The sequence below is a fragment of the Rhinoderma darwinii genome, chromosome 1, assembly GCF_050947455.1.
Source record: "Rhinoderma darwinii isolate aRhiDar2 chromosome 1, aRhiDar2.hap1, whole genome shotgun sequence".
Classification (NCBI taxonomy): domain Eukaryota; kingdom Metazoa; phylum Chordata; class Amphibia; order Anura; family Rhinodermatidae; genus Rhinoderma; species Rhinoderma darwinii.
The window spans coordinates 112,679,846-112,693,591 of record NC_134687.1 but is presented as its reverse complement, the minus strand read 5'-3'; positions in this window follow the sequence as shown (position 1 = coordinate 112,693,591).

Below are 13,746 nucleotides of genomic sequence, written 5' to 3'. Positions count from 1 at the left end.
CAATGTTTAGGGACTGGACAACCCCTTTAAGCCTACGATGTAGCAGTCTTAGAGGGCCAATGAGACAGGATCACAGATTGTGTGATGCTGTCTGCTGGGCCCTGTATCTAAGCAAATCACATGGTAGGCTTAGATACATGGCCCATGTGTGATCCTGTCTTATGGGCCCTGTATTTAAGCCTACCAGACGGTAGGTTTAGATACAGGGCCCCAGCACACAGTAATCTTATACTGTATAAAATTACTGTCTGCTGGACCCTGTATCTAAGCCTACCTTGTTGTAGACTTAGATACAGGGTCCCACAGACAGTATCACACATGGCCCCTGTATCTAAGCCTAACACATGTGTTACTAATCGTTTTTTGTGTGTTTTCTTACAGGTTCGGTCATTGGACTACGTCGGATTCCAGGACTACTTCGATGACGGCTTTTTTTTATTATCCATAAAATGGTTAATGAGGGTTGTGTGTTTTTTTTTTGTATTTCAATAAAATATTTTTTCTATGTCTTTATGTTTTTTTTTAACTATATTAGTACCGCCTTAGCAATGGCCGCCGGCTGATTGACAGCATCCATTTCTAAGGCGGGGCTTAGTGTTAGCTGGTGCAGAGGCTAACACTAACCCCCATTATTACCCCGGTACCCACCGCCACCAGGGGTGCTGGGAAGAGCCAGGTACAATCCAGTACCTGACCATCTGTAGTGATGGCCGGTAACCGGGGCGGCCGCAGGCTGGTATTATCAGGCAGGGACAGGCCAGAAACAGTGGCCCTTCCCACCCTGGTGATGCTAGGCTGCTGCTGCTTTATTGTATCTGGCTGGTTATGAAAAATGGGATGGGGGACCCCACGTAATTTTAAAAAAATAAAATAAAAAATAATTGGAAAGAACCCCCCAATTTTCATAACCAGCCAGATACAACACAGCAGCAGCAGCCTAGCATTACCAGGGTGGGAAGGGCCACTGTTTTTGGCCTTCCCCAGCCTAATACTACCAGCCTGCGGCCGTCCCGGTGCCTGACCGTCACTTCAGATGGTCGGATACTGGTTAGTACCCGGCTCTTCCCAGTATCCCTGGTGGCGGTGGGTACCGAGGTAATAATGGGGGTTAGTGTTAGCCTCTGCACCTGCTAACATTAAGCCCGCCTTAGTAAAGGAGGTTGTCAATCAGCCAGCGGCCATTGCTATGGCAGAAATAATAAAGTTTAAAAAAATACAAACACATAGAAAAAATATTTTATTGAAATAAAAAAACACAACCGCCATTAGCCATTTTATTGAGAATAAAAAAACGCTGTCATTGAAGTAGTCCTCAAATCCGAAGTAGTCCAACAACCGAACCTGTAAAAAAACACAAACACACAAAAATAATTAAACATAAAGAAGGAAAATTATTATTCTTACCTTTCCTGGGTCCAGCGCTGGAGCCCCAATGTCAGCGAGCTGGGTCCTATATCTAATCCTATAATGTGTGATTCTGTCTGCTGGGCCCTATATCTAATACAATCATGTGTGATACTGTCTGCTGAGCCACTGTATCTAATCCGATCATGCGTGATACAGTCTGCTGAGCCAATGTATCTAATCCGATCATGCGTGATACTGTCTGCTGGGCCTTATATCTAATCTTATCATGTGTGATACTGTCTACTGAGCCACTGTATCTAATCCTATCATGTGTGATACTGTCTGCTGAGCCACTGTATCTAATCCTATCCATAGTTGATAGGGTCGTAGTGCTATAGATATGCTGTCTCCTATACACACATACATTTTTTTGGGATGGACACATATGTATTGGGGCTATTTCCCCAGACATTTTAAGTTCTTAGTGACGCACCTGGCTGCTAGTGCTGCATTGTTGAGTCACTTAGGAGACCCAGCGATGCAGCTGAAAGCTGCGGACCGTCGACCATGAGAAGTTTGCGGGGGGGCTCAATAAGAACCTTTGCATCGGGGCCCATGAGCCTTTAGCCACACCCTTGAATCCAACACTAATAATCTGACATTCCCATGAATCCCTAGGATCCTAGTTGCATAAATAGTTTCATTAAAGACCTCTTAAAAAGCTTCATGTGCTTCTCTGCCCGTTCCTCCAGCTGTCTTCTCACCTTCTACAAGTCACTGCTTTCTTCTCACTTCTGGTTTTCCTTGCCACCTAATATCTAAGTACACAAGATCAAAGTCCATTACACCATTATTTTCCAAAAATTTACTTAGATTTGTGGATATCATAAAATTGAAATATGTGTATTCATGCAAATTGGATAACCCTTTGGAAACATAATAGTGCTGTTCAGGGAACAATGCCTTAAATTTGTTTCAACTAAGGCTCTATTCACACTACAGGGTCCGAGTGTCGGCCGATAAAAACAGCCGTTTTGGACTGTGAACAAATGCCTGACTAGGCTGGTGCAAAGCTTCAAAACTAAAGGAGTGACCTCTCCTTATGTGTTAGATATCCAAAAAAGAGAACGTGAAGCAGCACTCAAATAAAGTGAATTTATTCATCCAACATGGAACCACAACGTTTCACCTCCTCTATGAAGGCATTTTCAAGCCCCCCTGTAGGTAATGCCACACAGCCCCCTGTAGGTAATGCCACACAGCCCCCTGTAGGTAATGCCACACAGCCCCCTTGTACATAGTCACCCACCATAGATTACACCCCCCTACCTTCCTGTAGGGGATAGCTCCAGGAGAAGTCCTCACTTCACTGTCCTAGCTTCAGAAGTCCCTGACGTCACTGTATCCATATATAGACAGTGAAGTCAGGGACATCTCCTGGAGCGGAAACACCGGCCACATCGCCAGGGATTCCGCTTCAGAAGTCCCTGACGTCACTGTGTCCATATATGGACAGTGAATTCAGAGACTTTTCCTGGAGCGGAATCCCCAATCCCCGGCCACAGCGTTGTTGAAGCTGTGGCCGGGGATTGGGGATTCCGCTCCTACAGGGAGCAAGAAAATACCCTCCTCCTCCTCCTCACATGCACTTCGCACTGTGAGGAGGAGGAGAGAGTGAGCGACGGAATACATGGTCGTCACTTGGAGCACATTCAAGTGATGGCTGTGTATTACCCGGCCCCATAGACTTCTATGGGAGCCGGGCTGCCCGGAAAACGGACGAAAATAGGGCACGTCCCATTATTTAAAAAAATCGGTCGTGTGAATAGCCCCATTTGGGTTTTTTGAACGGCCGTCACACGGCCAGGAAACCCTGTCGTGTGAATAGGGCCTTAATATATTTGAGAAGTCTTCTGGGCTTATTTTTATGTGTGCTTATAAAAATACCAAGAAGGAAAACTTAATTTGTTCCAGATATATCTAACATATTGAAACAGGGAAAATGAAACCTCTTTTCCTTCTAAATATTTTTTTTAGAAAATAAATTGCTTTCTATTGTATGATAAAACCCAGATATTTATAATGTTGGTATACTGAAAGTTAAATATTATGATTTATATAAAACATGAACCACCCTCCCTTCCTTCCCTCCATTTATTGATTCCTTCCGCCCTCCCTCTTAACATTCTTTTTTCTTAGGGCTGAATAAAAAATAGAAAAAATATTTTTGGGAAAAACAACCCAGAAAAAATCTTATTTGACAAATTTTGGGCATGTAACAGTTACTTTCTCTATTGGTAAATTTTGTTTTATACACTATATTGATCATACTACTTCAAGTAAAGATAGACTCTTCAAAAATTGACATTTAGCCTCCTGTGGTATTAACATAATTGACAATCTTAAGCCTCTTCAAGCCCCATATTTAAACGTGTATCCAAATGTATTGCCAGAGCAGACATGACATTTTAATTAAACTGTCAGAACATTTCTTTTTATTTATTTTGCTCATGATTGAAACATTCAATGTCCAAACTTAGTGTTTAATGGAAGATTCATGAAATCGTTTGAGGTACACAATGCATTTCTAATGTAAATGTTCTGCAATCCATCTTTATTAAATGTAATAAAAAATTTAATCTGAAAATCGTATTTGCATCACCAGAGTGTTTTACGTAATTGAAATATTTAAACAATGCATTAGATGGTCATTTGAGTAAAGGCATTTTATGAAAAAATCAAGAGCCAGAAAACAAAGAATAATTATGTTTCATGAAAAATATATATCAAACCTCCCAAAGATGAAGTAAGCAGAAAAAGAACATGTTGTTAGGGTGACTCCAATATAATTCACTATAAAAAAAAAAGAAAGAAAACATTATGAAATTCATATATGGATATTTCAATTAATAAAATGATCCTTACTAATCCTTATTAATCTACTTATTGTTATTAATTTATCATATTGAATTATTTTATCTATGCAACTCTACTTTTTGGTATGCGGATTGTTGCTTTAACAATGCATATTAGAATAAACTTGCTGTATTTAGGGGTCTGAAGACTCTATAGGGCAAATAGTGTAATAACATGAATGTACAACATGGGTGCACTAAGCAGTCTCTTTAGGAGGTACGCTTGCCACCTGCTCATAATAGATACCAATCATGTGGTAGTAATCAATGTATCAATGCATACAGACACTGTTGAGAGATTTATTGGTTGCTCAAACAAACACCTTAATGAAGAAGAAACTTGTGTTACTTTGTCCAAAAAAAATAATTATTGACCTTCTGTAAGTGACCCCTTCCAGCAAATGTTGTACAGTGATACAGTGTACATGTGACCATACCATATAGTGCCTAATTGTAATGGCTGTGGTTGTGAACCGCCACCGTTTCTCACCTCCTGATGGCCGCGACCGCAGATCAATGGTATTCCTGCTAGGAGATGCCAGTACACACGGCCGTCCTGCTCTGCTCCCGGCTCGGTCCCAGCCTTAATGGGCCAGTGTGCACACATGTTTAATCTTCCCTGACCAATCCCCAGATTACCCTGGACTATAAAAAGGGCTCTGCCCTTCTACTCCTTGCCTGAGCATTGTTGTTGTTGTCTACCAATGTTTGTATTGTAAACAGACCCTTTGTTGTTTCCTGCTCCCAGTGTTTCAATGTCCTGCTTCCTGTATATTGTATCCTGTTGCTTTATTTGTTTCCTGAGCCTAAGCCATGAGTTGGAGTCGAGCTTATCATTTGCCACACCTGGTGTCATCTGCAAAGTCTGGTATCTTCTGCCACGTCTTGTATCATCCGCCACGTATAGTGGAGTCATCCGCCACGTCTGTTATCAGCCACTACGTCTGGCATCCTCTACCACGTCAAGCTCCACCCGTGCCAAAGCCTCTGCTTCTGTCTGGACTCTTACAGGTACTCTTCTGCTAGGACTTGGCCTACACTTTATATAGACTCTTGTTTCGCCAGCTGCCACTCCGCTACGGCAGAGCGGCCTGGTCGGTCCACATACCCCTAGATAGTAAATGCACGCTCCGGCCATTGAACCCGCTGGTCAAAGTGAGACAGCGTTTCAAGTAATACAAATGAACACTGATCCCTCCTCGGGATGCTGCTGCTAGTCAACTACCTGTTACCCCTCCTCTCTGTCCCGAATCGACATTTTCGCTACTTCTACGGCCTCGCTATGATGGAGACCCGAGAGCCTGCGGAGGCTTCATTAATCAATGTACCATCCATTTTAGACCTCTCTCTTCCCCTCTGATGAGACCAAGGTAGCATTCAATATTTCTCTTCTTGCCTGGCTTGGGTGAACCCCATCATGGAACGGGAGGGCCTGGAATTTTCTGATCTATCATTATTTTTTAGAGACTTTTCATACAGTGTTCAAGGAACCGGGTCGAACATCCTCTACAGCTGTCACTCTGCTAACCCTCAAACAAGGGGAGTCGACAGTAGGAGAGTATGCCATCCCCTTCCATACACTGGTGGCGGAGCTGGTGTGGAACAATGAGGCCTTTGTGGCAACCTTTTGGCAAGGACTGTCCACGCACATCAAAGACGAGCTAGCAGCTCGTGATCTTCCCTCCACCCTGTATGCTCTTATCCTGTTGGCGACCCGGGTCGACATGAGGATCCAGGAACGTCCTCAGGAGGTTCAGCAAGAGAGACGTTTCTACAGACTGGCCTCCTCATTCCAGAGACCCCTACTGCCTACCCCTGTTGTTCCACCTGAAGAGCCAATGAAGGTGGACAGAATCAAATTGTCCGAGCAGGAGAAACAGCGCAGATGCTATTCAGGTTTGTGTCTGTATTGTGGCCTCAAAGGCCAATTTGTGCATCATTATCCATAAAAGCCAGGAAAATCCAGCACCTAGGGATGTTTGGAGAGACAACCCTAGGTGGAACGACACCAAATGCCAAATCCTCTCCCAAATTCCTGTAACCATTGTCTCTGGAGAGAGATCACATACCTCCTCTGCCTATCTGGATTCCAGAGCAGCTGCAAATTTTATCCAGCAGGATCTAGTGTATCGCTTGCACCTACCCACGTTTCCTCTGGAGAAGCCCCTGGCTGTTGCATCTGTGAATGGACTACCATTGCCCGATTCTATTGTGTCCATCACTGAACCACTAACACTACAAATCGGAGTTCTCCACTCGGAACAGATTGCTTTTCTCATCTTGCCTTAAGATTTCAACCTTATTCTGCTGGGCCTGGGCTTCATCTACATGCTCCCGTTCTCTACTGGAATTCCGGAGAATTCCTCCAATGGGGATCTAAGTGTCTTCGCTGCTGACTGCCACAGGTTCATCCTGTTTTGCCTCCACTGCCTCAGTCACTCTCCAATCTACCTATCTTCTTTAGCAAGGAGGCAGAGACTCCTCCCCATTGCAGGTATGATTGCCCTGTTGAATGGCTTCCTGACATCTCAACCCCTCATGGATGAGTCTATCCTCTCTCCCTGCAAGAGACCCTGGCCATGTCTACTTACGTTAAAGAGAACCTTGAGAGAGGGTTCATCTGGAATTCTTCCTCCCCAGCCGGAGCCAGATACTTCTTCGTGAAGAAGAAAGATGGATCTCTTCGTCCATGTATCGACTACCAAGGTTTAAACCAAATCATGGTCAAAAATAAGTACCCCTTGCCGCTCATCTCTGAGCTCTTCGACAGAATTTGTCGGTCCAAGGTGTTCACAAAGCTGGATCTACGTGGGGCTTATAACTTGATCTGTATCCGTAAGGTGACGAGTGGAAAACTGTATTCAACACCCGAGACGGTCACTACTAATATCTCGTGGTGCCCTCTGGACTGTATTACACTCCAGCTTTGTTCCAGGAGTTCGTAAATTACATCTTCCAGGATCTGCTGTATGTCTGTGTGGTGGTCTATCCGGATGACATCCTGATCTACTCACCTGATTTGATGGCGCATCAAAGCATGTTCGCCAAGTTCTGTTACGGTTAAGGGGAATCACATATATGCTAAACTCGAAAAGTGGGTATTCGAGAGGAACTCTCTGCCCTTCCTGGGCTACATTGTGTCTGACCGTGGACTCAAGATGGATCCAGAGAAGGTGAAGTCTGTCCACGTCCACAGGGTCTTCGACCTATTCAACTATTTTTGGATTCGCAAACTTCTATCGGCAATTTATCCTGAACTTCTGGTCTCTGACTGCTCAGAAGGGGGTGAAAGCCAAAGTTTGGCCCCCAGAGGCAGAGTCAGCATTTACGAACATCAAGAGCACTTTCACCTCAGCCTCAGTTCTCCATCACCCTGATGCATCTCGGCAGTTCTATCTGGAGTTGGATGCATCTCCCGTTAGTGCTGGAGCACTGCTGTGTCAAATAAACTCCAAAGGCAAGATGATGGCTTGTGGCTTCTTTTCAAAATTATTCTCTCCTGCAGAGCGCAACTATTCCAGCAGGGATCGGGAATTGCTGGCTGTCGAGTTGGCCTTAGAGGAGTGGGGACACTTGCTGGAGGGCAATATTCACCCTATTATCATTTATATGGATCACAAGAACCTCATGTACCTACAGTCGGCACAACGACTTAATCCTCGCCAAGCCAGATGGTCGCTGTTCTTCGCACGATTCCAATTCTTTCTTCACTTCCGTCCTGCAGACAAGAATGTGAAGGTTGATGCCCTGTCTCGATCCTTTGAAACTATTGGCTCTCAGGTAATTCCTCAATATATCATAGATCCTTCTAGGATTATTGCCGCTAACCCTCTGAAAATTAGAGACATTTCTTGCGGAAAGACTTTTGTTCCTCTTGCAGACAGGAAGAGAATTCTCCACTGGGGACACAGTTCCAAACTGGCTGGGCACTCTGGTGTCTGTAAGACACAGGACTTAATAGCTTGTCATTACTGGTGTCCCACTTTACCTAGAGATGTTGTGGACTATGTTTCCTGATGTACGAACTGTGCCTCGAACAAGTCTACCCATTCCAAACCTGCTGGTTTGCTCCTACCCCTGCCTGTTCCTGATGCCCCTTGGCAACATATCGCTGCACCTTACAAATGGTTCAGGGAGTTGTTGTTGGTGTAGTTATGTAAGGAATGCTGTCTTGGCACATATTAGGCATTGTTGCCGAGCATGTGTTTCTTTTATGGCCCTATTCAATCTTTTTTTAGTGGCTATTCCCAGCAGGATAACATGAAAAGTCATAAATTACATCGTATATGAAGCTAGTTCTAAAAACATCTCCAAATTATTGCCACAAAATTGGTAAGATACAAACGCCTAAAATGTCTTTGTGTGGTGTAGCATTAACATTTCCCACTTACTGGAAATAAGGGACCTAGTCCAAATCCTGAAAAACAGCTCCATACCATTATACCTACTCCACCAAATTGAAGGCACTATGCATTCCGCTAGGTAGCGTTCTCCTAGCATCTGCCAAACCCAGATTTATCCATCAGGCTGCCAGATAGTAAAACGTGATTTATCACTTCAGAGAACATATTTCCACTGCTCCAGTGAGTCCAGTGGCGATGTGCTTTATACCACTCCAGCTGAAACTTGGCATTGTGATCTTAGGGTTGTGTGCATCTGGTCAACTTTGGAAACTCATGAAGCTCCTGACGCACAGTTCTTGTGCTGACATCCCTTCCAGAGGTAGTTTGGAGCCCTGTAGTGACTTAGCAGACCTGCTCTGTTGGTTTGCTCTGTCCTCCGCTTCATGTCTGAGATGTTGTTACTCCTAGATGCTTCCACTTCTTAATAATAAGGCCCTGTTCACATGGCAAATTTTGCATGTCGGATCCCTCTGCGAAATCCGGATTCCGCCGCAAAAGTTCTGCTGTGTGAACAGGGCCTAACACTTACACTTACAGACCGGGCAGACCACAAATTTCACAAATTGACTTGTGGCAAAGGTGGCATTTTATGATAGTGCCACGTTAAGGCCTGTTCACACAGGGTATTTTGCAGGCAGAAAAAATCTGCCTCAAAATTTCTTCAGGAATTTTGAGCCTGATTTGGACCTGCCTGAATTTTCTTGCCACTGTTTTCGCTGCGTTTTTTTTTGGCATTTTTGCTTGCAGCCACTTAGCACCGCAGGCAAAAAGATGCAGCAATAGACACTTATTTTGCCTCCTATAAATTTAAATCGGAGATCAGAGGCAGAACCGCGGCAAGAAAGGACATGCCGCTTCTTTTCCCAGCAAATTACTAAAAGCCACTCGGTTAAAAAGACGCCTCCTTGTAAACAATGGGGGGTGGTTTCGGACTTTTTTGGCGCTGATTCTGATGCAGTTTCCATGTCAAAATCAGTGCCAAAAAATGCTGTGTGAACTGGGCCTTAAAGTTACTCAGCTCTTTAGCATGACCTATACTACTACCGATGGTTCTCCATGGAGATTGCATGGAGGTGTGCTTGATTTCGTACACCTGTTTGCAACATAAGAGACTTTACACATATGTGGAACATTAGCAATGCACTTTAATGCAAAAAAATTAGTCTGGTAAGTAATTTCCAACTAACTTTTACATTGGTGCCAAAACACGTATCTCAATTACTACCACTGCATAGATCAAGTATTAATGTCACAGTCACAGGGTATGTGGACTCACTAGGCCGCTCTGCTGTAGCAGAGAGGAAGCTGACCTAGTCACAGTCTATACAAGAGTCTCTAGCAGTTCGTAACACAAGGGTACCTGAAATAGTCCAGACAGTGGCCGAGGCTTCAGCATGGATGGAGGTGGGTGCAGCAGGTTGTGCCAGACGTGGTAGATAACACTAGACGTGGCAGAGGATACTGGTCATAGCAGACAACACTGGACGTGGCAGATGACACTGGACATGGCAAACGACACTGGACGTGGCAAACGACAGCAGGTGCAGTAGGACACGACTCCAGCACTAATAGGCTCAGGAACAAGAACACAGCGCGGGATACAGGATACAGGTAGCAGGGCAAGGGTAACAACAGGAAAGGGAAAACACTAAGGGACCATTTGCAAGACTGACATGGGACACTAACAATGCTCAGGCAAGGATCAGAAGGGCAGGGCCCTTCTTATAGCCCAGGAAATCATGGGCAGTTGATGATGATGATTTACATATATGCGCCCGCTTGCCCTTTAAGGCCAGGCACGAGCATGCGCGTGCACCCTACAGGACACAGCGGACCGAAGCAGGAGTGAGCGCTGGCGTCTTCTGGGAATGAGTTGCGAGCCAGCGCTCACAGATCCATGGCTGCAGCCAGCGGCGTAACTAGGAAAAACTGGGCCCCATAGCAAACTTTTGACTGGGGCCCCCCCTCCCCTGGATATCACACAACCCCCCTTGTAGATAGTGCCCCCTATCGATAGCACCATACAGCCCCCCTGTAGATAGCGCCCTACACAGCCCCCAGTAGATAATGCCTTACAACCCCCCTGTAGAAAACGGCATACAACCCCCCCTGTAGATAACGGCATACAGCTCCCCCTGTAGATAACACCATACACCCCACCTGTAGGTAACACCATACAGCCCCCCCTGTAGATAACGGCATACAGCCCCCCTGTAGATAACGGCATACAGCCCCCCTGTAGCTAACGCCATACAGCCCCCTGTAGATAACGCCATACAGCCCCCCTCTGTAGATAGCGCCAAACAGCCCCCCTGTAGATGACGCCATACAGCCCCCCCTGTAGATAATGCCATACAGCCCCCACCCCCCCCCCCACAAAAAAAAACAGCCTATGGTTTGTCCTACAAAAGAGATGTTTCCCTTATCCACAGGATGGGGGATACATGTGTGATCGCTGGCAGCGATAAGGAGAATAGGGGACCAAAATTCCCCTGAAGTTCTCCATGACAAACCTCGGACTTCCGGGGTTTGCGCAATTCAATAAAAATTAAAGGAGCGCTGGTCACGCATGCGTACAGGCGTGACCGGTGCACAATTAATTTCTATGGAACTGCCGACAGACCCAGGAAGTCCGAGGTTTGTCATGTTGTCATGAAGAACTTCGGGGGACTTTCGGTCACCCGTTCTCCTTATCGCTGGGCGTCCCAGTGATCACACATGTATCCCCTATCCTGCGGATAGGGGATGCATGTCTTTTGTAGGAGCAACCCCTTCAGTGGCGTTGCAACATAGCTACAGCGGTAGTTACGCCACTGTCTGCGGCAGTCGGGGGGTGAGTTAACGCAACGGTCCGCGGCCATGGACGCTACAATTAGCAATAGATGGCACTGATCCTTATTTGAAAATAGCAAATTGCCTCTTATTACATGGTAGTGCCATTAACAGTTATATAATAATACATCTCCAGGAAAATATATGTATGCTATATGCTTTTCTGAAGAGTAGAGGGACGGAATTTTCTAGTATGGTTTATTATTTATTTTTTTAAAGATGGCTGGCAAGCATTGAATTTTCCTCAGAGGTCCTTATAATGCCCAGGTTTTTGCCCCATACAAGTTTTAAGTCTGCAACACTGTATTTACATAGTTTTTACAAAAATATAAACTTTCCTAAACCCTGAAATACTTTATAAAATGCATCTGAAGACAGTAATGAAACTCTTTTATCCAGTTTGAAATGCCAGCATGAAATATTTATGTCAAGCACACTGTCCTTGCACTTTAAATTCTGATGTTTTACTTACAGTAGATTTCACAGTATCTAACAGAGTGGGATTTGGTTCCATTAGTACAAATGCATTTTTCATGAAAAAGCTTTATTCTCATCCAGCTTTTTCTTTTCAAAAATATTATCAGACAGAAAATATTACATGATTGTAACATCTGAACTCAGCACTTTATTGATGTAAATAATCCATCACACAAGGTTGAAGGAAAGCATTCATTGCCAATTCTTGTTATAATGGGTCTTATCTATTATTGTGCTAGATACAGTGGACATTACTTTGTCATATTCAACATATAATCTTGCATTTTCAATGTAAATTTTTTTAAATGCATTTTTAAATACAGTATATTGTATACATATATTTATATAAGGAAATGTATTTTACCTGTTCCTTAGATAAGGCTCCATAAGTAGTATATAGGCTCAGTGCACATTACATTTTGTCCCTTCGTTTAGCGTGTACGTCGGGAAAGCCCCCGATGTACACGCAAAACGTGTCCATAGGGCTCCATTAGCCTCATGGTGGCCTGAAGAGTGTCGCAATGGCTGCAGTTGCAACTGGGCCCCCAAGCCTGGGGGGCCCGCAGGGCCCCCGCTGCCACACAGCACTGACTGCGCCTAAACTGTATTTGCGTCCTCAGGATCGCAAATACAGTTCAGTGCAATGCTGGAGCCTTGCTCCAGCATTCACTGTGCTGCGAGCGGCTCGTTGCAGGCAGGCGCGATGTAGTGACATCATCGCACCTGTCTGCGCCGAGTCACTCACAGCACAGACCGGAGAAGAAGGATTCTCAACCCGTCGTGGGAACGGGGATAGATAATTATGTTATTATTTTTCTATTAGGTACGTACTGTACATATGGGTGCATTATATTGGGTATGGGAGGGGGCTGATAGGGGGGCATTATACTGGGTATGGGAGGGGGCTCATATGGGTGCATTATACTGGGTATGGGAGGGGGGCTCTTATGGGGGCATTACACATGGTATGGGAGGGGGTTCATAGGGTATCTGCTGAGGGGGCATTATACTATATGGGGGCATTATACTGTATAGGACAGCTGAGGGGGCATTATATTGTATGGGGGCATTATACTGTATGGGACAGCTATGGGGGCATTATGCTGTATGGGGGGCCTTATACTGTATGGGACAGCTATTTGGGGCTTTATACTGTATGTGTCAGCTATGGTGGCATTATACTGTGTGGGGCATTATACTGTATGGGACAACTATGGTGGCATAATACTGTATGGGGGTGTTATACTGTATGTGGCAGCTATGGGGGCATTATACTGTACTGTGTGGGGCATTATACTGTACTGTGTGGAACATTATACTGTACTGTGTGGGGCATTATACTGTATGGGGCAGCTATGGGGGCATTATACTGTATGTGGCAGCTATGGAGGGCATTATACTGTATGTGGCAGCCATGGGGGGCATTATACTGTACTGTGTGGGGCATTATACTGTACTGTGTGGGGCATTATACTGTATGGGGCAGCTATGGGGGCATTATACTGTATGTGGCAGCTATGGAGGGCATTATACTGTATGTGGCAGCTATGGGGGGCATTATACTGTATGGGGGCATTATACTGTATGGGGGCATTATACAGTATGGGACAGCTATGGGGAGCTTTATACTGTATGGGGCATTATACTGTATGTGACAGCTATGGGGGCATTATACTGTATGTAGCAGCTATGGGGGGCATTATACTGTATGAAGTGCATTATACTGTATGGGGGCATTATACTGTATGGGACAGCTATGGAGGGCATTATAC